This window comes from Mus caroli, chromosome 8, assembly GCF_900094665.2.
Source record: "Mus caroli chromosome 8, CAROLI_EIJ_v1.1, whole genome shotgun sequence".
NCBI classification, from domain to species: Eukaryota; Metazoa; Chordata; class Mammalia; order Rodentia; family Muridae; genus Mus; species Mus caroli.
Window position 1 is genome coordinate 41952431 of NC_034577.1, and position 23419 is coordinate 41975849.

The following is a 23419-nucleotide window of genomic DNA, read 5'->3' on the forward strand; positions in this document are numbered from 1 at the left end:
CAAGACTCATATGTAAAGTTCACATTTCCATCTTGTGAAATAGCAGGAATAATTGTGCAGTACAAACTATAAACAGAGCCCCTCAAACACATGCAGTCCACACAGCAGTGCCCGGCACCAGGACAGCACTTCAATAATGATGGAGTGTTACACAGTTAATTGGTACCAGGAAGGACTTAAACAGAAGACACTATTTATTCTGCTTGTCTGTGGTCCACATTTTAAGAAAGCTGTAGAATCATCCGCAGCAGCATTCACCAACTCTTCCTGAAGACACCTTAGTCAAAGATTTATCACACTGTTAAAATTGCGCCATGTTCTCTAAAAGCATCATTTTCCCCATTGTATTGTGCTAAAAAGCAAAAACTTGTTCCCAGAGGAACTGGAGGGCATATGGGATAATCAGGGTAGACTTAGATATGTAAAACAAAACGCAATAATCTCCCTCTCCCTCACTCTCTGTCTCTGTGGCTGTCTCTGTCTCTCTGTCTCTCTCTCTCCACAGTCCTCTCTTGGAATTCTCTCCATAGATTACACAGTCCTAGATCTCACAGAGATCTACCTGCTTCTGCCTTCTATGTGCTGGGAATTACAGATGTGTGCTATGCTTAAAATTGAGAAGAAGTAAATTTGAATTTATAGCATGTGATTCACTCCAACAACATGCAGCTATCAAATAATTTATGTGAGTTTTTGAAGTGAGAATGATGATAATTTTATAAATATATAACACATTTACATTCATTAATTTTTTTGTTTCTCAATTCCTTGTTTAAAATATTTAGAAAAGATAACCTGAGAACTATATGATATGATTGTGAGCATACAAATTCAATATAAATTTTAATATATTATTTTTATTAATTTGTGTAAAATATTTATAGGAGTATATCCCTATCATTTTAACCACTAATAATGGCGAGGCACTGACCCCACTACATGGAGGTCATTCAGACATGATTCCCTCAGGAAGGCTGCATATGCAGAGTGAAACCCAATGACCGCCATGTTAGTGTATTATGAAAGAGAGTTTCATTCTGATATTTTGATCACTATGTACACTAGAATTGACAAGTGATCTGGAAAAAGACTGGTGTTCCCAGAAAGCATCTTAAGGGTAGTGTGATAACTGACTCTGATAGAGAACTGTTACTACATATCCAAGTAGTGTTGTAAACAAACAAACAAACAAACAAACCAAAACACCAGGGCAAAGAGCACCGTCCGTGGATGTCTTTAGACTTTGGTCCAATCCTTACTTTAGTATTTAATCTTTGATAAAAATTAATGATCCATATGACGTTTACTTAAAGATGAGGCGTGTCTAGCTTATTTAATGGATGTAAAAATTATAGACAGAGTATAAGAATTATAGTTGGCATTCAGCAGGACGTTATTTTCCTCTATAAGTATTTTATTTATGTGCTCTAGATTTCAGACTATGGACGCATTGGTGTTGCCTAACCAGGCTGTGGCGCCTTTCAATAAGCATCCCAATCAACTAAACAAAGCTGCCAACTCCCTGGCAATCCATCGCATCTTTCAAGATGGTGGAGATGGACGTCTGGGGGAAGACTATGCAGACTGTGCTGATGATATCTGTAAGTTTAATGGGTTTTTAATAAAAAATGATGTGTATGTATGTGTATTGTGTGTATGCACGCACCTGGAAGTGTCCCTAGTCTACAGAGGACACTGGATCTTTGGGAACTGGAGTTACAAGGCTACATGTGCTGTCTGACATGGGTTTGGGTTAAGTTCAGGACTAATGATACCTTGTACACTTCAATAATTATCTGTGAAATCAATGAATTAAAATGAGCGATACGTCCAGCTTCTGAAAATTCAGAATCTAAGAAAATACTTTTGTAGGTAAGATAGTAGTTTTTGAAAAAGTAAATGTAAAATAAAATTTAAATGAATAAATATGCAGTATATGCATATTATTAATAAATGACTCCATCAGTATAATATATGAAAAGCAGCTGAGTGAAAGTCTATTATTATTATTATATGTGATAGATGGGATATTTTAAAAATATTAATAATTTCAGGAAATTGTCCTGTTAATAACATCTCCCACAAATGCACAATGTTAGTAAGAAATATAATAAACATAGAGTGATGCCTATGCTGCATATCTGTTATAAATGCATAAATGCATACTCCTTGTTTAAACTATGGTCTTCCAGAGACTCTCTTTAAACTCTGATTTTCATGGATTAAGTTATAGGCTTTAGAATTCTTGAATTTCGAAGTCGTCATCTTACAAGGGGGTATATCTTCATATGTCATTTTGCATTAAATTACATAGTGTGTGAGCAGCAAAATGTCAGGAGCTTTCTAAACATTTATCGCTTCACGCACTCTTCTAGGTTTTACATACTTCAGCAATTTCTGGAGAAAATAATGGGAGCTGGTTCTGCAGACGGCAAAGGGTTGACAGGTGTACTCTACCACAGCAACAATCAATAGAACCCGTCTCTGGCTTCGAATGGTTCGCTTTCTGAGTTTTCCACATTACAAGGGAACAGAACCTACACACTTCCAGTAGACAACAGCTTGGCTTTGGGTCTTTTCTTGGTCCAGCAATATCGAGTGAGTTACTTTTTTCACAACATTTGGCAAGGTCACTGGGCTACAGATTGTTGTTACTCATGGACTACAACTCAGGAACAGATTCTCTGGTACTCTTGTTGCTGAGCTGGGGCAGGAAGTTGGGTAGAAAACACAGACTGAGTGTGTTTCATTGTCTGACATTTTTAAGTCTCCAGTGGGTTTATTGGGATAAAACTCATTAACTGTATTCCATAGGGGCCAACTTTCCATGAGAAATAACTTATCATTATTGTCATGTTTCAACATTACATTTTCTCGAATGATAGATTTGAACATATTATTGGCTTTGGTAGACTTTGAAGGTTAGAGATAATCTATGGGATTGTACACAGATATTAAATGTTAAAAAGTAAAAGGATGTTTGTGTTAGGAGAGCTATTTTGTTTGCCAGATGGGTAACAGCTTTATTACACACACACACACACACACACACACACACACACACACACAAGCACCATGCATACATTGTACACATGCATGCACGCACGCACGTATGCATGCACACACACAATCATTACAACAATCCACTTAAGATGCTGAATATGAGCACCACAGCCAATGTCACATCTGGCTTACCATCTCCCTGAAAATAGAAGGCAATGGGTTGTTTGGCCTTAGGATATTGCCTACTTTAAAACTGTCACTGTTTGGATTGAGCTCTGATGTTTATATATACCTCAGGTTACACATGCATCCATATATAGGGGTTAATGTGAGAGAAGAGAGGGGCAGGCAACAAATTTAGTCAAAACTGTCCCACGAATTACTAAACAGTGGTGTAATAGAACTACATGGGTATGTTGGCAGACAAACAGAGGGAAATTTAGCCTAATTAAATACATCTGCAAATAAAGATGAGTGGGCTCAACTCTTCAATCCTGCACTGGAAAACAGATTTGAGACCATGGGAAAGCATTTGCCACATTCTTCACGGTCACCGTGAGCTCGCTTTTTCTAAACCTCCCCTGCGAGCGCCACAACCTTCTAGACCACAGCTACATTCTGTCAGAGCCTAGGAGACAACTAGAATAAAGGTGCACACAGTTTGCCCACAGAACAGGATGGAAGTGACTCCGGCATGGGGAGGACAGCGGGATAGGCTCTGTATAGTGCAAATCCCAGGTGTCAGGAAGGTGATCAAGCAACTTCATGTACCGTACCGTGTTAGTGCCAGTCAGCCCTCAGTCTCCCAGACTGCTCTGTAGTTTGAAGCTATGGTTTGTCTTGGCAAAGAGTGGGGGCGGGGGGAACCTACTGCCTGTGTGGATGTCTGGTAAGATTGTAAAAGTTAACCTCTTCTGGAAAACTGTCTGATCCAGCTCTTGTTACAACTCAGAGGTTGTGGATGTTGATGTGGAAATCTCAGCTCACTGCACAGCCCTGCCTAAGGCAACACTAGTCATAAGGATGGAGGTGATATCATGTCCTCTACAGGGATGGACACATGAATAAAGGAAGTGTGGGTACATGTTGGGAACAAAATAAAGTGGGGGCCCCTGGGGGAGAAAGGGAAGGAGAAATATGTCACGTCTGACCAGAGTTCCTGTACTCTGGGCAGGCAGACGTGGGGAGACTGCCGGATGCTTTACCACTGGGTGCTATGTGAACATGCCTGACCCAGGAGGCAGGGGGTGGAGAAAGGGGCAGCCTCTAACCTGGGAACCCCCCTGGAGCTACCTTGCTAAAGCCCCAGGGTTGCAGGAGAGAGGGATGAGGGAAGAAGTTCCCAACACTGACCAGAGGTTCAGTTGTGTTGTTCCCAATAGGTACACACATCCTGAATATTATTCAGACTTAAGAGGACAATATTGCTGATGCCAAGAAGCACTTGCTGATAGGAGCTTGATATGGCTGTTCCCCCAAAGGTTCTACGAGCACCTGACCAATACAGATGCAGATACTCACAGCCAACCATCAGACTGAACCTGGCGATCTCACTGGAAGAGCTAGGGGAAGGGCTGAAGGAGCTGAAGGGGATTGTAGCCCTATAGGAAGAAGAATATCAACTAACGACAACCCCCAGAGCTCCCAGGGACTAAACCACCAACCAAAGAGTATACATGGAGGGACCCATGGCTCCAGTTGCATATGTAGCAGAGGATGGCATCAATGGGAGGGGAGTCCCTTAGTTCTGTGGAGGCTCTATGCCCCAGTGTAGGAGGATGCTAGAGCAGTGAGGCAGCAGTGGGTGAGTGGGCGGAGGAACACTCTCTTAGAGGAAAAGGGGAGTGGGGATGGGATAAGGGTTTGCGGAGGGGAAACTTGGAAGGGGGACAACATTTGAAATGCAAATAAATAAAATAATTAATAAAAAAGAAACAGATGCAGAGAGTCCTACTGTATATACAGTTATAGATGAAATGAGAAGACCTATGGCCAGTGAAATAGACTAACTGCAAAAAGATGAATATGGTTCCACTCACGCACCATCTGAAAATTTCAAATTCATAGCAAAACACAGTAGAGTGCTAGCTAGTAGGAACTTACGGTGGAGCTAGGAATGGGGGGTGCTCTTTAGTGGGCATGAAGCTTCAGCCTTGCGTTTTGAAGCAGTGTGGGAGACAGATTCCATAACAATGCAAACACAAATTAGCATGTCCAAACTGTCCAATTAATTGGCGACACTGGGAAGTCTATAGCATCTGTTTATTTATTATTGCTTCTATCTGTGTGAGCTCCTGTGTGTATGCTTGTTCACACGTGTTGAGGCACATGTCTGCATGCAAAATTGGCATCTGGGTCTGCTTCAATCCCTCTCCATCTTTGGCACTGAGGCAGGGTTTCTCAGTCGAACCCAGAGTGCGCTGATCAGTTAGTCTCTTGAGCCAGCCAGGTTGCCCTGAGGCTTTGCTCTCTGCCTCCAAGTGCATGGGCTCACAGTGATATCCATACCTGTCCAGCTTTTAGGTGGGCTCTTGGGATCTGAACTCTGGACCTCATGCCTGCATTGTAAGCCATCTCCTTAGCCCCAGGGGGTGTCTATAATAAAACCCCTTTCAGTGGTTGTGAGATCTCTTGGATTGCCTCATCAGAAGTAGCATCTCTTGAGACTCACCCTCTTCACACATCAGTGGTGTCTGTAAACATCAGCGACCCAGCCTCACTGTCTTAGCCTGGTCTGGTGATTCACCTGGATTTTTTTTTTCCTAGCACTTTGACTGTTGCTTCTCAGGTACCCTGAACAATTCCTGTGTGAGTGTTCTGATAGGCTATTGTACAGTAGATCTCTCTTCTCTGGTTCCCTAAAGACCCGTAACTGTTTTCAATCATAACATGTGGCCATAGTCAAGGCATATTACTTCCCGGACTAAGCTTCAAGAGTCACCTCTGTAATTTGCTGCTTATCCATGGAGGGAATCAGAGAAGCAGACCAAGTAGTGTTGTTAGCATGTGCCCTGGAGTGTGTGCAATCATTGTGCTGCACACATATTTAAGCAAAAGTAAGCCAGCCTGTGAGTCAACTGTAGTGGGATACTTCTAAGGTGGTTCAAAATAATCCCTGTCTCTTGGTACTCAGGCAAGCCCGTATGTACGTCCCTCCCTTTGAGTGCAGGCTTGATTTAGTAACTTGCTTATAACCGGAAGCATAAGGCAGGCAGCGCAGAACGTCTTTTTCTCATCTGAGGTTCTCAAAGACTTTAGCTTCTATTCTCGTGGTTCAGATCTCTCCCTTGCAACCGCTCGCCATAGGGAAAAGCAGCTGTCACATGCCATATCAGGCAGTCCCGTGGAGAAGAGCCCGTGTGGTGAGATAGGACCCTCGCAACCTCCGTGAGTGAGATGGAGGCACACTCGTCTAGTTCAAGTTATGTTTTTAAATGAGATGTCAACTGCGGCCTACAGTCTGACTACAACCTGAAAAGGCATGAGGTAGGGGCACCCTGCTACACTGACACCAGACTTTACAACAGGCACAGACTTGAGATAAAGATCTGCTGTTTGGAACTGCGGTCATTTGCTCCCTCCTGACCTTTTTTTTTTTTGACTTTTTTTAAAATTAGGTATTTTCTTCATTTACATTTCCAATGCTATCCCAAAATTCTCCCATACCTCCCCCCACTTCCCTACCCACCCCTCCCACTTCTTGGCCCTGGCGTTCCCCTGTACTGAGGCATATAAAGTTTGCACGACCAATGGGCCTCTCTTCTGGACGTTGTACATCGTGGTGCGCACTAGGCTCCGCACCACGATGTACAACGTCCACAAGCAGGGGTTGCAGACCCCTTCAGCTCCTTGGGTACTTTCTCTAGCTCCATTGGGGCCCTGTGTTCCATCCAATAGCTGACTATGAGCATCCACTTCTGTATTTGCCAGGCCCCGGCATGGCCTCACAAGAGACAGCTATATCAGGGTCCTTTCAGCAAAATCTTGCTGGCATATGCAATGGTGTCTGTGTTTGGAGGGTGATTATGGGATGGATCCCCGGGTGTGGCAGTCTCTAGATGGTCCATCCTTTCGTCTCAGCTCCAAACTTTGTCTCTGTAACTCTTTCCATGGGTGTTTTGTTGCCAATTCTAAGAAGAGGCAAAGTGACCGCACTTTGATCTTCATTCTTCTTGAGTTTCATGTGTTTTGTAACTTGTATCTTGGGTATTCTAAGTTTCTGGGGTAATATCCACTTATCAGTGAGTACATATCATGTGAATTCTTTTGTTGTTCCCTCCTGACTTATTCGGCTGTTCCTCTCATGTACCCCAAAGGGTGAGCATGCACCAGACCTGGCCTGGATCTCTCTTTCATCTTCATTGTGTCTATACTTTTAGCTTGTAACCCCATATGGACAGATGACTTTGGGGTTGGCGTTGCTAATAATAATAAAAAGAATCTATCTAAACTGCCTTACTTCTAAGTTTGTTTTACATCTGGCATCTCTAGAAAACCTTGTCACTATTTGGCTTCCTGGGTTGTCCTTCTCCTTCACCCTATCAGTTTAGGTGTGGCAGTAGGTCCATGCAAGTCAAGGTTGAATCACAGCTCTGTTGTCAATTAACTGGGTTCCCAGTTATTATCTCATTTCTGAACTTCTCAGTTTTCTTGCCCATGGGACAGAAATTATGACTGTTTTTATACACCTATTGTAAAATCAAATAAAAATGATGGCCATGAAGGCCACAGAATTGTGGCAATCCTTAATAAACATTAGATATCATTATTTGCCATCAAAATGCAAACCCTGGGCTGGGAGAAGGCTCAGCTGTTACAATGCTTGCCACTCACACGTGAGAATCTGTGTCTGGATCCTGGCATAGAACGATCTGGGGGTGGGGGCCTGCATCTGCATTCCCAGTCCTGTGGGTGTGGAGACATAGGGTCCCCAAGCGTGTGCTGGCCTACCAGCCTGCCTGGCAGAATCAGTGAGCTCTGTGTTCTGTGTGTGACCCTGAGTTCTCACGACACTATTCCACTTTAGAAACATAGGCTAGTGACTGAGGACGCCCCATGTTGACATGGTAACAGTCAGAGGGAGCACCGACTGTATCCTCTTTCTCCAGGCAGGAGACCACAGAGGTTCCAGATCAGTGGATCTCAACCTATGGGTCTCGACCCCTTTTGGGGCAGGGGTCAAATAACTCTTTCATAGGGGTCACCTAAGGCCATCAGAAAACACAGATATTTACATTACAATTCATAACCGTAGCAAAATCACAGTTACGAAATAGCAATGAAAAGAGTTTTATGGTTGGGATTACCATAACTTAAGCATCTGTATCAAAGGGCTGAAGCATTTGGAAAGTTGGGAACCACTGTCTTAGACAGATGATTCCCCTGCAATACAGTTTTAAATGAAGTTGCAACATCTGCCATTTTCCCCTCACAAAACAGAAATTAATGATCAAGGGAGAGATAAAAGGTTAAAATAATACCAATTCTCTGAGTGACTTACATGGTGTTTAAGCCAAGGATGACTACCAAGACCTATGCTATAGCCAAGTAGCCGACTCCAAACCGTATCTTTACAAACATGATTTAATACTGTTGTTGTTGTTATTGTGTGTTTATGTACATACACCCACCATGTACATGTGTGGGGTTGGAGGACAACTATGTAAAGTTGGTTCTCTCCTTCCACCTTCACACGAGTTCCAGGAATTCAACTGAAGTTTCCAGGCTGGGACAGCAAGCATCTTTACCTGCTGAGCCACCTTGCCAGCCCCAAAATGTCTCTTTTTAGGCTGGCGATAGTCTCCTTGCTTGGACTGTAACCAATTTTTATGATGGCAAAAATGAAAATATTTCTCACGTAGTTCCATAACCTCTTAGGTCCCCCACAGCCCACCCCCTGGTAGGTTTTTGTTGTACAAGTTAAAGGGGCAAAAAAAAAAAAAACCCTCGTGAATTGAAATAATTTTGAGACAGTGTGTTAGTAAAGATGCATCACTAAAATTTTATGAAGGGATTTTCTTTTAGATCTGAAGTCTTCCAGTAAGAGAAATTATAGCATGCATTCTCTCAATTTTTTTTCAAGGTGGATGGAAATGAAGAAACCCACGGCTTTATCGCTAGCTACCTCCTCCTTATGAAAGGGGGAAATGCCAGTGTTTTTACCAGTGTAAGTTCATTTGACACTTAGCAACAAGCATGTGGAACACTTGAAACCAAAAATGTGTAATTAAATAAAATTACATACCACCAAGTAGCAAATTCAGTGCCATTTTTAGATTCCCGTTGAGAGGAAAGGTACCAAATTTGATCTTGTCTCTGGGGACCATGCCACTGAAGTTGTTACCACAGCTACTATTATTTCTCCTGGCTGTCTGAGTCCCTGGATCCTGCCAAGTGTGGCTGGTGACAGCTGGTGACAGAGTCCAGCAGTGTGCCAGAACCTTGGAGCAAATGACAGGGGATGTTGTGAAGGAAACCCAGAGGCGGGCGCCCCTTGCCATCAGCAACCTGACGCCTGAGGAGTACACTCTGAGGTCCTGGCAACGCAGAGCAAGGCTCTTACTAGGCCTGCCATTCTAGCCTAAACGCTCTTTAATATTGCAGGAGCAAGGGAGCCATCTCACAAAGACAAGAGGCGTGAGATAACACGAGAACTGAGGTCTGGCAAGAAAAACTGATTTCAAAAATGTCATGCTGAATATCTGTGATTCAATCTTCTTTAGTCTCCCAAATCTCGAATGCTCACCCAAGCGAGCAAAGGACTAGTTTCCCTTTCTTGTCCCTTCATCTCTCATCCATCATGGGATGTCTTCCCCCCCAAATCATCTGTGGGAGGAAGACTCATTACAGACCCCTTAACAGAAGCTGCAGAAAAATACAACCCAGAGCTGATCTTTTACACTTAAAGGGACTGTTGCAATACAGATTGCCCAAGATATCTCCCGGGGGCCTTTTGTTCTTATTCAAAGGCACCCAAGTCCTAGCCTCCTGTCGGGTACTATCTATCTGAGGCATCCCAGATGCTTCCTGGCCTATCTCTGAGGTTAACATCTTATTTAGATGAAAAATCTACAAAGTCTGGCTGAGATGGTCTCAAAGATCACTTTTAGATTTACCTTCTATGACGTGCCAGTATATTTAGCAATCGATCTTTGAGGGAATAAAAGAAATTCCCACATCTGGGTATCGATAACACATCAACATACTAGAATGCACTTTTGTTCCTCTACTTTTACTTCGAAAACGACCCTGCATAGTTCAAAGGATGCTAAGACTTTCACCTGGCATATCCTGTTTTCACTTTATCTTTTAATTTCATGAATATCTAACTATATGTGATGGAATGACTAGGTCTTACAGAGGAAAAAACTATAAGAAAAATACTCTTAAATATAGGGCAATGATTACACTTGATACATACTTCGAGAAAGCAACCAAGGTTTCTATGTAAAGTGAGCCCTCTCATGTAAAGACTGTAGTTTATAATGTGGACCCCCATGGTCTACGCCATCATTAGGAGGACATCATTCCCCATAAATTAGCTTTTGTTTGGATTTCCTGCTGTGTTTATATGCATGTTGACAGAATGGGTTAGGCAATATTTTGGCATTTGAATCTATTTCTATTTGTTATTAACTAAAAAAGCTAATATTAGTTCAGCAGCCTATACCTTGCTGGCCCCAATTCAGTTCTTTTGAAATCAGTAGTTCTCACACATGTCCACATCCATATGTTTTCCAGTTGTCATTGTGACAAAAGAGATTATTCTCTTTATCAGCTACATGATGGTTCTCTATGCAAAAGAACCAATGTTTGATGTGGCAAGTTCCCCTGAGAATTTAAGATAACATTATTAAACCACAGGCTTTATGAATGAGCAGATGTAGGGAAGGGGAGGAAGAAAGAAAAGGTAAAGGAACAGCTACCAATATTTTATATTTCTATTGTATCTTTCCTTTTTGGGGGGGAGGTCATGGATCATAAATGAGTAGCCATCAGCATGTCTTGATGGGACATAAATAAATGTAAGTCGTATGTATGTTTGTTTCTGCTATCTTTGATTTATATTATTTTATGTATGATGCTCTTTTAATATTCTACTACTGAAAGTAATTTCTTTTTCTTTCCTCACTCCGTAGACGTAGTATAAAACTCCTATAGACAGCATCTAGGAAATGGTCTTCCCCACTGCCCACTCACAGCCCAGGGAGAGGCTGAGGAAAAGCAAGCTACTGTTTTGGTCACAGAGAGAATGAAGTTAGGATTTCTAAGGCAGACTTATTTTTCGACTGTTTCTAGGTTTTCCTAGTTTGGGGTGGGGGTGGGGGCTAACTGAAAGAAACCTTCCTTCTCCGGCTTAACAGAAAGACTGCCTTACTAATGCAATCAACCCGCCCAAAGGGGCCATGCCACTACCAGACCAGAGGATCTTGGAGGAACAAACAATTGTCAGTGTTAAACAATATGGCTCTTTCAAGAGCACTCAAGGTACAGACTGAAATCATGAATCTGATTCGTGTACTATTCCCTGTCTGCCAAAACGCTGCCTTTGCCTCCATCAGTGAAGGTGGCAGAGGATTCGTCAGTGACAGCTATTAGCAGCTAGCCCTGGAGCCCCATGACTGCTACTCCTTACTCAGAATCCTGTAGTACTACTGGCTCCTTCTTCATTGGGATTGCCCTCTTCCTCAGCAGCGTTCAGAGCTACACATCAGATGTTTATGTATGCTAATGACTTAACTAAGCATGTGCACTTCCCTTGGCTTCATCTGAGTTTTTAGGAAGGTGGTAGAAGGTAATAGTGTAGCTCAGTGGTGGAGCTAGGTCCCCAATACACATACATAAACACAAAAATAAATAGAAGCAGGGGTAGGGGGTGCGATAGAAGGTTCCTGGGGAGGGAGAAACTGGGAAAGGGGATAACATTTGAAAAGTAAATAAAATATTCAATGAAAAAAAGAAAAAGAAGAAAAAAAGTCATAGAACATAGGAACACCCCCCCCAATAAATCATTGAAATGTTAAGATGCTTAACCATTATTAAAAGCTCAAGTCAGTAAAATATGAACATTCTTAAAGGAATGTTGGTATATTAAATGATGACAAAATCTACCAAAGCAGCCCCTTTGTAACAGTGGCATTCCAGTACAAGCTGATCCCCTTCTGCAGAATGATCTGTGAGAGCGAGCGTATGTGTGCCTTTTGGCCCATAAGTGCATCACAGGTACTTCCCAAATGGAAACTGGAAACAATGTCAGTGACCATTCTGGGGTCGCTCTAGGCACAGGCAGCTCACACAATTCCTAATCCATGCCACAAAAGCTTTGAGCTTTTCCCATCAGGTTCCACTGTCTGAGAGGAGTCTACTGAGACAGTAGCACCTTGCAGGCAGGGGCAGCTGTGACAGACATTCACCTCTCCTCCCTTAACTGTCACCTCAGCCCTTACTAAGGAGTGACAGAATGTCTTGGGAAGCCAGTGACTCCAGGCTCCTTTGGAACCATTCACCCGGGGAAACACTTCCACCTAATTATTACTATACTTCTAACTATTATCAATGGTCACTGGTAGAGCGTCTGTGGATGGGTTCAAAACAAAACACAGGGGGAGCTGCAGTGTCTGGCCCGGGGAGATTTGTTTCCAGTGGCAGCTTGCGTCTGTATTTGGTGGCCTCACTCTTGTCTAAAAATAAATGGCCCACTTTCCCACTTTAAGCATGCATCTCTTCTCTACGTGTGACTCCCTTCTGAGGCGAGAGAGAACTTCTCTGAAGAAGCTAAAAGCATCTAAAAATACCTCTCCTCTGGAAATAGAAAATAAAGACGTTAAGTTATGATTATTTGAGATGGCTGAAATAATACGGCTGGGCTCTATTTACAAACGCAAGGCAGCGCACAGAGGCTCAGCCCCTCTGCGCGTTGAGCCCATCGAAACTAGAACTGGATGTGGTTAACAGCGAGATTAACTACAGGGGATCAGGAGCGGTGGTTCTTAAGCTTCAGCTCCACATAACTGAGCCTTCAGACGGTGGTGATGACCGCCAAGGATAAATTTATTTCCTTTGCTACTTCACAACTGTAATTTGGCTACCGTTATAAATTGTAACATAAATATCTGATAGGCAGATCAGCTTAGTGACCACTGTAATCAGATCGCAGAGGGGTTGCGACCCACAGGTTGAGGATCACTGATCCAGAATGAAAGCAAAGGCCTGCAACTTATCTATTTCCTGTAGTAGACGTAAAAATAAAAGAGTACCTACCTGCTCTATGATATGATTAGAAGCTTTTTTACAGTACTATCTTAACATTGGCTATTTCACATTTATATATTTCTTCTTTTCTTTGAAATGACCTGCAATGGTTTGATTGCACTGACTTATAAGAGGAAATTTGATTGCGTGATGCTATCTACAACAATTCTTAATGCAAACAGAAAGCAACAGTATGGATGAAGGGAATGAATGGGAGATAACATCCATAAACCCAAGCAGAAATTCATGCCCACAAAATTAACTTCCACGAAAGAAGTGTCAGGCAGCCATCAGAGAAACTCCAATATCCACTGGGACCTTCCTCACAAGATAGCACAGAACAAGAACTCAAACTGAAAGCAACCCACTTTGTCATCTAGTGTTCATTATCCTGTCCATGGACAGCCTTCAAATTCTTAGCTCTGAGCAGGAGCAAGCTTACAGTGTAGACTCAAAGCGAGATGATCCAGATGCGGATCCTCTATGAGCTACCCACTGGCTCTAAGAACGAGCAGGGAACTCAATTTCTGTATCTAACACTTCTGCTTTGGAAAAAGAGTGGACATTAATATTTGGCTCACTGGGTTGTTATGAGTAACACCAGTGTGGCCGGGGCCGGAGGCTCACACTGTAATCCCAGCAGTCAGGTTGTTAAAGGAGGAATACCGCTGTGGGTCTGAATGCACTCTGGGCTACACGGTGGTTTCCCAGGTAGCCTAGGTAAGGCCATGGAGGAGGGAGAGCAATGCTAGCAGCTTAAGTCAAGCAAACACTTGCAGTTTTGTACAGCATATTGATTATTTTGTTCAATATTTCCCCAAAGCAATATTACATCATTATTACCAAATTTACTCTTTACTACAGTCTAGTTTTTATTCAGATCATATAAATCTTCCTCCCATTTACCAAGTTTGTCCATATTCCCTCAGATTTATGGATGTACCTTGCATGGAATAACGCAGCCAGAAAGTGACAATGTAGAGATTTGGAAAATGTGCAACGTGAAATGCACATTTGACACATTTTCTTCCATAAGACTGCAACATCATTGTACTAATGATGTCTTACTAATGTCTGATGTGTGTACTAATAGGACTATGTCTTACTCATATTTTTGAACTCCACGTCTAAAAGAGATATTCAACACTGCTTATGTCTAATGGAATTATTGTCTAAGGAGATATCAACAATATCTAGTTATACTTCATGGAATTAAATTGACTGAAGCATCGGTACTAAGAGGAGAATATGAAAAGCAAACTAAAATAAGAAACTTCTCGCACAATCCAGAGCTTCGTACTTCAGAAACTGCATGTACGAATCGCCTTGGATATGTACCGCGGGCATGCTTTCTACATGCTGGGAAATGGAGGATGGGATGGAAGGCTTTCTCTCCTGGGAATCAGTAAGGCTGAAAACGGTCTGGGGGAAGACAGTGTGTTAGAGCAAAAATGACAGAGAGGAACAGATGAACCCAAGGCTGAAGCTTTAGGTGAGGACCTCCCCTGACTGCCAGTCAGTCTAAGTCAGGCAGGGTGCAGGCAAAGATAGCCACAGGGTAGCAATACTGGTTTCTTCCTTACAAACCTGGATACATGACCAGTGTGGGCTGTAACAGGGAAGGGAAGGGCCAGAGTGCACTACATTTAAAGCAGTAAATAGTTTCTTAGTATTATGTAGAAGGAGATCTAGCTAGAAAATATAATTGCTCTTTGATTTATCCGATGATGTACAGTGGGGGCTGGGCGTGTAGCGAGTGCTCCAATCCCAGCATTTGAGAGATAGACAAGTAAAAGCTTAATGTCAGAGTGAGCTGTGTCCTGAGGTCCTGCTTGAGAACAACAGAGCACGATGTCCAATGGGAGGAACTCAAAGGGATGCTCCTTCCAGGTTTAGTAGTGCCCCAGTAGCAGCAGTTCCATAGGCTGACTCTTCTGTGAGCAATAGAAAACACCACCTTTACTATGCAGAGCTTCTGATATATAATAACTCGAAATCACATACCACCTTCACATCACACACACCACAGAAACACAAACACACATCATGCCACACATGTACATCACACAACACACGAATAGATACATACCTACATACTACATCATGCATGCATGTCACACAACATACACATCACATCATATACATGCACACCACACAACACATGAATATACACACATATCTACATACTATACCATACATGCATATCACACAACATACACACATCACATCATACATGAACATCACACACCACACAACACACACACATGCACACACACAGAATTTCTTCACAACAGAGTACTCAACCAGTGTTTTAAAAAGACACAGAACGGCTTTTCTTTAAGTTTTAAAAACTATTCTCTGAACATGCCTTATTTGCTTTATAAATAAAAAATTTAAAGTATGTATGTTATAGAAAGAAACAAAAAAGACTATAAATTGTTGTGGCAATTTTAGCTCAGCTACCCAAAGTGACATCTCTTTCCTCTTATAGATGTTAAGTGTGACAAAAGTTCTCGTTAAATCAACAAAGAATAAAAACGCATCTCCTAACTTTCCTCTGAGTTGCGTGCAGATTTTTTTTTTGGTCTCTGACAACTGACTTTCTGAGTTACATTTAAGTTATGTTATAAATTGTCAGCTCTGTCCCTAAGTCAAAATGCAGGCCTTAGCAGAAATCTTTCTCTAATGTTCAGATTCAATAAGCTATGACTTCTATATGTTCTGCTCCTTGCCTTCCCTCTCCTCTTCTCCCTCTCTCCTTTCCTCACATCTTCCTTTTTTTCTCTGCTCCCCACCCCCATCTCTATGTCTCATTTTCTCATCTCTTGTCTGGTGAAGGATGAGGTGAAGGTGCAGCACATGCCAGAGTTTTACCATTGAGTCAACACCCCCCCACATTGAGTCTCTCTCTCTCTCTCTCTCTCTCTCTCTCTCTCTCTCTCTCTCTCTCACACACACACACACACACCCCGCCTGGGCTGTCTTCTCCTCTTATATTTCAATAGTGATGGTGACTGTAATGAACTGTTAGGTGTCTCCTTCCTCCAAAATATTACAACCTGTAAGAGGACATGGGGTAGTTGACAACATAAGATTGTCTAAATCTTACCACTGCTGAATCTGTGACAGTGTGTCTTCCACAGCAGCAACACAATCAACAAACCCGCTGAATGCATGAACGGTCACTAGCTGTGTAGATGATTGTGTGCCTCCTATGCAGACGGCTACACCACTAAGGGCACTGGAAGTAGAAGTTTTAGAAGCCTTATCGTCGACAGAGAAGGACAGGATGAGCAGCCTGTAGACATTTACAGATGATATGGGAACTATAAACATGTAGCAGAAGAATGTTTGGGCGTTATTTCATCTGCTCAATTATCAGATGGAGCCACTGACTTCAGAGTCCATGGAATGGGAAGTCTTCATAGTAAAGTTATTGAGAAGTCCGAGCAGCCTACACAGCCAGTCATTTACCCTTCTGAATGATGGCAGTACTCTGTCTGCTTTGTGGGCATTACTCCCTGAACACTCTGCTCTCAATATCACTCATGCAAAAGCCAGTGATGGGGCAACACCAATGGAATATTATGTATTGTGATACCGGCTTGGGCAACTGCTTTATTGTACATCTTAGCTGCCATGGTTTGCAGATATGGTTGCAGCCCACAAAACGTGCACACGAGATGCACACACAGAAACACACACAGAAACACACAGACACAGACAGACAGACAGACACACACACACACACACACACACACACACACACCCAATAACCTAAGACAGAGACCATTACTCGATATCACAGAAAAGCTGTTTATCACTAGGCACAATCTGAAGATGAATTGAATTTAAAATTATTTCTAATTGTTACCGTTCTAGATTATTTTCCAAGTCAAGAGATCCCTATGTTCAAATAAAAAAATTTGCTTAAATACAGGATTTTTGATATTATTTATTTTAGCTGGCTTCATACCAAGCTAAGAGCAACATAAACTATTCTCAGCGGAAAGGAGGGGCATAAGAGCTTGTATCTTTCTGATCTGGGAAGTGCTTTCTTTCTGTGGAAATAATACAAAACACGATGAACTCAAATCCAAATATGCTAATAAAAAGCAGCAAAAACTCTACACTGTCACAAATCAGCAGCAAGTATTGTAGGCTTTTCTCAGTGAGCTCAAGCAGAAATCGCTGGTTTGGTATTACCAAGCTGGGAGCAGACTGTGCTGGGTTTTAAGTGATCTCCAGTTCTTTTCCATGTTCTAACACAAAGACATGGAAAATGTTTTGTGAAAAATTCACGAAGAAGATTTCCTACTGAAAGCCAGGACAAAACCCCAAATGATATGAGCAAAGTTTAGAGAGTGTTGAAGTAATGCAGAAATGCATAGCACTGTTGTTATTAAGGAAAAACAAACAAACAAACAAACCCCTTTCCCCAGTTTTGTAGAGCTTAGTTTTTGCTAGCTCGCTCTTCTTTTGGGGTTCAAAAACGTAGAATACTCTTGAAGGTCGTTTAATGAAAGGATGATTTTTGTCCTTCCCCTCAGGGAAGCTGTTTTACTCTGTGACTCCATCCACCACTGAATCAGGCTTAAATGTGTCTTAATTTCATGACTATAAAAATAAAATATTGATTCCAAAACTTCATTTTCAAAATAGCCCTCCTCTAAAATTCAGGCAACGCAGCTTTCCTATGATGCAATGAAATCACAGTAGCATAGAACACTCCCTTCTCCAGCTCAGGTAAAATGTAATGCGTCAAAGCGTGAAGGGAAGATACTGTGGTGAAAACTGGGTTGGAATTCAGAGCATGGCTGTGTTCTACAACCCACTAAACCATTGCTTTTATTACAAGGACATGTCTACAAAGGAAAAAGAATGTCACCACACTCTTTATCTTACCACATAGATTTAACTGGTTGATTTTTCCATGATGCATAAAGGGTCAGCATGTAGTCCCTTCTGACCCCAAGATGCATATATATAGCTAGCACTGTAATCAATTTCAAGGTACACAGAGAGGTGAAGATGTTCAAAAAATGCAAATATGCTCTAAAGTAGCACAGAGAACAGCTAAGGAATCCTAACTGCACTGAACCCTGGCTCTGCGGGTTGCTTTTTTTTACTAGATTCAGGGAATGCTCCTGTTGTTAAACAGCCCTTTTAGCAGACACATGACAACATCTATTTTCGGACTCACTTCACTCGGGAGCAGCTGTTCCAGGGAAATAAATAACAACATATATATTTTTAAAATGAAAAGGAGAATTGGAAATGTGTGTGGTTCTTTGGTTAACAGCACGTGTCGGGAAGGCAATCAAAAGAAAAATAGTGCTGAATTATCCGTAGTCTTCAGGAAGCAAATTCATAAACATCAAAAAAACCCAGCTATTTTTCAGCTACAGGAAACAAACAAACAAACAAACCCTTACCAAGTTGTTAGAAAGAAAGGCAAGGCAAGTGTTAAAGCACACAGAATTCCTTCTTAGGGAGTGATAGAAGTGTTCGGAAATTGGCTGGAATGACAGTTACAAAGTTTGGTGACTGTTACCATCACTGAATTTCATATTATAGATGGGAGGACAAATATATGCTGTGAACTGAATTATTGGTTAGGGAAAAACCTATTCAAAAGGACAAGAAGCTGAGAAACTGGGCTAGCACTGTACATGTTACCAGGATTTCTGTTTTCTCAAGGTTTCTTAAGTTGAAAGAGCATCCATGAGTTGATTAATACTGTCATCTTAATGGTATCTACTATCACCTTGGGGACAAAGCCCTGAGCATACACAGAATCGTTCTAGATTAGATTAAGTGAGGTTGGAAGAACACCTTCAATCTAATATCAGGTTCCATGGTCCCAAAGTACATGATATGAAACAGCCAGCTCAGCGTGGACATTCCCGCCTCTCTGCTTCCTGTCTGGGAATGCACTGTGAACAGTTATTTGCAGCATCTGCCGCCATGATTTCTCTGGCAGGACAAGCCGCACCTCGGAACCGTGAGCCAAAATGAACCTTTACTGTCAGGTTGCTTTTATCAGACGCTCTGTCCCAGCAATGAATAAAGAAACTAACACAGCGTGGAAACAAATACCTTCACGGCTCCTAATGAGGGGGAAATTCAAAGAGTCTTCAGACTCTACCTAGTGGTACGTGGAACCCAAAGCTAAATGTTGATAACGCTTCTTACTCAGCCGGTGTGAACCACCTGGTGTAGCTGTAGGAGGTGTTAAGTCCCACCTTGACCTTGATTTGTATTCCATGATGCTACGCATGTTCATATATCAAAATGAAGTGCCTGGATCTTTAGGCTACCCTTCATCAAAGGAAAACAGGCCTCTGTAAAGACAGTGTGAGAACCAAGACTCCACTGTACAACTGTGAATGCAAACAGCGGTGATTGCAAGTAACAGACTATAATCTGCCCCCATTCCGCTGGTTACTGCTCGTCTTTAAAATTCCAGTTTTGGAGTGGATGGAGGATTAAAAAAAAAGGAAGATGAATAAATTAGGGGATATCAAACTAGGTCAGGCATTTTTTTTAATAGTTCCATAGTCAGTATCATCCTCAGACTTAACATTGTGCTTAGTAATCAGGGATTTCCATCCCGTAAGGGACTATCGCCTTAAAGGTCAGAGAGGATTTTAATTGGGAGCTCAGGAGTAGAAAGAATACCATCAGGTGACGCCTGAGATGTTTCCAATCCCTTAATTGGGATAGCGCAACGACAACACACAGACTGTGTTGTACATCAGCTGAGGGACTCCTCTTCAGCCCGCCTCATGATCTCCTCACCAAAGCCTTGTTTCCTACCAGTGTCCTAGGCCTGAAGTCTCCAAATGGCAGCCACTGGCCACCTGTGGCTGATCAAGTTTAAATTAATTAAGAGGAAAAGGACAACTTCACTTCATTAAATTAATGAGCCACCCTTGAAGCGCTCCACATCCAGATGTGACTGGCAGTTAATGAATTGGACAGGGTGCCAACAGGGCATTTCTATCATCAAATGGAGCATTTGACAGCCCTGTGGAGATCCTTGGTGCCCAAATATGTTCTATGGGCTCCAGTGGCAGCATCTTGGGGCCTGTTTGAAATTCACAATCTTGGTTTTCACTGTGGATCTGTTGACTCAGAACACACATTTCAAGGAGATTCCCCAGGGGAACCTGGGCTCATTCAAGTGTGAAAAAAGCACAAGTCTGGCCCTCCCACCCCTCAAGTTACCTCCTCTGGAATGCCCTGAAAGCAGCCTTGTAAACACAGATTAGATGATTTTTCACCCCAACGTTTAAGTTTTTTAAATCTCTTCCCTGTTTCCGGTTCTTTCGAAACCTCATCAAATACAGTTAAAATAAAACCGGGTACTTGATCATTTTTTAACTCATCACCTTCATGTCTTAGCTGTGTGACTTTAGGCAGGGTTCTTTAAAAGTAATGGATTTACTTTAGTTAGTTGGAGATAGTCTATTGGGTTGTGAAATCTAAACGTGGACATCCTTGTATAACCTCAAACAATGTCTGGTGTGTAGTTTCTAGGTACTCCTGGAGATATGTGTTAGCTCCTCTTCACATACCTCTCTTCAGAGACGGGTCATTAGCATCAGACAACCCCCCCACTCCCTTTGTCGTCTCTCAAGCTCAGTTGAAGGAAACATGCTAGATCAGGGGTTTGGGGAGATGACGCAGTCAATAAAGTGCTTGCTATGCAAGCATGAGGAATTGAGTTCATGTCACCAACACGCATGTGAATAGCCGCGTGTGGTGACTCATGGCTGTAATCCCAGCACTGGGGAGATATAGACATGCAGATTCCTGGAGTTTTCTGGCCAGCTAGTTCATACGATGAGCCAGTTCCAGGTTCAGGGAGAGACTCAGTCTCAAAAACTAAAGATGATCACACCCGGACTCCATATGTACACACACACACATGTAACATGTGAGCAACATAAACACATGCAACATGTGAATATGTGCACACACATGTAATTATGTGAGTGTGAGCACACACATGTAACATGTGAGCATGTATATACACATACATACCTTCTCCACTGGCTAATAAAAAAAGAACTGTCTACATAAAGCTATTGGTTCAGTATTTTAGCTAAAACTAGGTATTTTCCTGTTTGGGCTATTTTTCCTTTTTGGTTATTTTCTCCAGTAAGTATTAGGAAAGCATGTACTGTTAAAGAATGATTTTTACACACAGCCTGAGACCTTGATTCTGAGTTTCTAGAATGGAGAGCCAATTTGCACCCTTAATATCTATCAGAGGATACAGGAAAATACTGATTTAAAATGGTTACAGAGGAACTGGGCTATAGTTCAGCACTAGAGTGCTGACAGGTAGAGCATGTGTGAGGCCCTGGATCTATGCGTAGCACCAACAAAAATTAATGAAGTTTCTGAATAAATTTAAGAGTATGTTTAAAATGCCACTTCGATTTTACAGGTATGGTGTGGAAGCTATTAGCTGTAAGGAACATTGATACATCTGCTTAACAATTCTATATGATGTGTGGCAAAAATGAGTTTGATCAAATTAATAATATAAACTATTTGACACAGAAGACAAAATATTCATATCTTTAATAAATTCAGGTTAAAAATCAAAACAAAACAGAACAAAACAAAACAGAAAAGCCCGGAGTGGTGGGTGACTCCTATAATCTCAATACTCAGGAGGGAGAAACATAGGGATTGCTGTGAATTTGAGGCCAGCCTACTCTACAGCCAGGATTACTCCAGTTAGGACTATAGAGCAAGACTATCCCTAACCACCCTCCAAACGGCACGCGCGCGTGCACACACACACACAAGGACACACACACAACCACATATACAATTACACACACACACACACACACACACACAGACTAGCAGGCCAATGAGGTGACTCAGTGGGTGAAGGTGCTTGCTACCAACCCTGACAATCTCAGTTTGATCCCTGAAACACAGTCATAACTGACCTCCATCCACATGCTGTGGTATGTGGGTGCCACACCCTCACAAAATTAAAAAAAATATATATACACATGCAAAAAAAAAACTGCAGAGGAAAACATCCAACAGGAAAATGGAGAAAACCAGGGCTGCTTCTGAAATAAGAAATTTAAATGACCAATAATACTGCAAAGATATTAAATAGTAATACATCAGAACAAAAAAATGTTTAATCTAAGAGACTGGCAATGGTTAATATAATGATAAAACGCAAAGACCATAGGACATAGATGCTTTCTGTAAAAGGACAGTGACATTAATATGGTTTACAAAGTTCAAAGAGCACCTCTCTTCCTATAGCAACTTTTTGTCAAAGAATTTCCGCTGGGGAAGAAGCTGGATCAAATGTGCAGACACTGACACAGAAATCCATCGTCACATGCATGGAACAGACAGTGGGTGTGGGCGACTGGTTAACTACAAATGAAATAAAATTGTATTGACAGTATGGTGACTGAACTAGGAAAGATTGGTCAGAATAAATGCAGAGCAGGAAGCTCATGCTACACACACACACACACACACACACACACACACACACACACACATACACACGGAAAAATAGCTGCAAGGGACAACTTGAACAACCTAGGTCTCTCCTTCCACCCTGTATTCTACAGATCAAACAGACTTTTGGGGCATAGCAGCAAACACCTTTACCTGTCTGGCTGCTGAGAGTGGTGTCCTATGATCGCAATTAATTTTCACCTTGTACACAGGTCTTTCTGCGTTCTTTGAATGTTTCATAGCAACAAGTAAAAACAAACAGCAAAGTCTGTGTCTTCCCCCTCCCCGCTTCCCTCGTCTTCAGAAGTTATCCACCTCGGCCCTCCTGGGACTTCACCTCAGGAAAGAGGCAGGGTACAGACAGACTCATTCTCCAAACTTCTCATTGTTATACTGGAGAGTCCAAAAAACATTCTTAAATAGTTTGGAATAGTTTCTTCAGCTTTATGAAAAAACAAAAATAAAACCAAAAACACCTCATTTCTTAAGCTTTTGCTTCCTACAAATAATCAACCTGAGAGATGGAAAACCAAGGTCTAAGGATGGCATCATGTATAGGAATGGGCTGAAGCGGATTCGAGGATTCAACTGTCTCACGAGTGATGCCCGTGTGCTATGGGACTGAGCTGGCCTGTGGGGGGGACAGCTC

General features: G+C 42.0%; 1 protein-coding gene across 10 annotated transcripts in view; it reads right to left on the reverse strand.

Annotated features, from left to right (window-relative positions):
• Tenm3 (teneurin transmembrane protein 3) overlaps positions 1 to 23419 on the reverse strand; it is a 1292348-nt gene that overhangs the window by 140724 nt on the left and 1128205 nt on the right. The gene's annotated exons all lie outside the window — the stretch shown is intronic.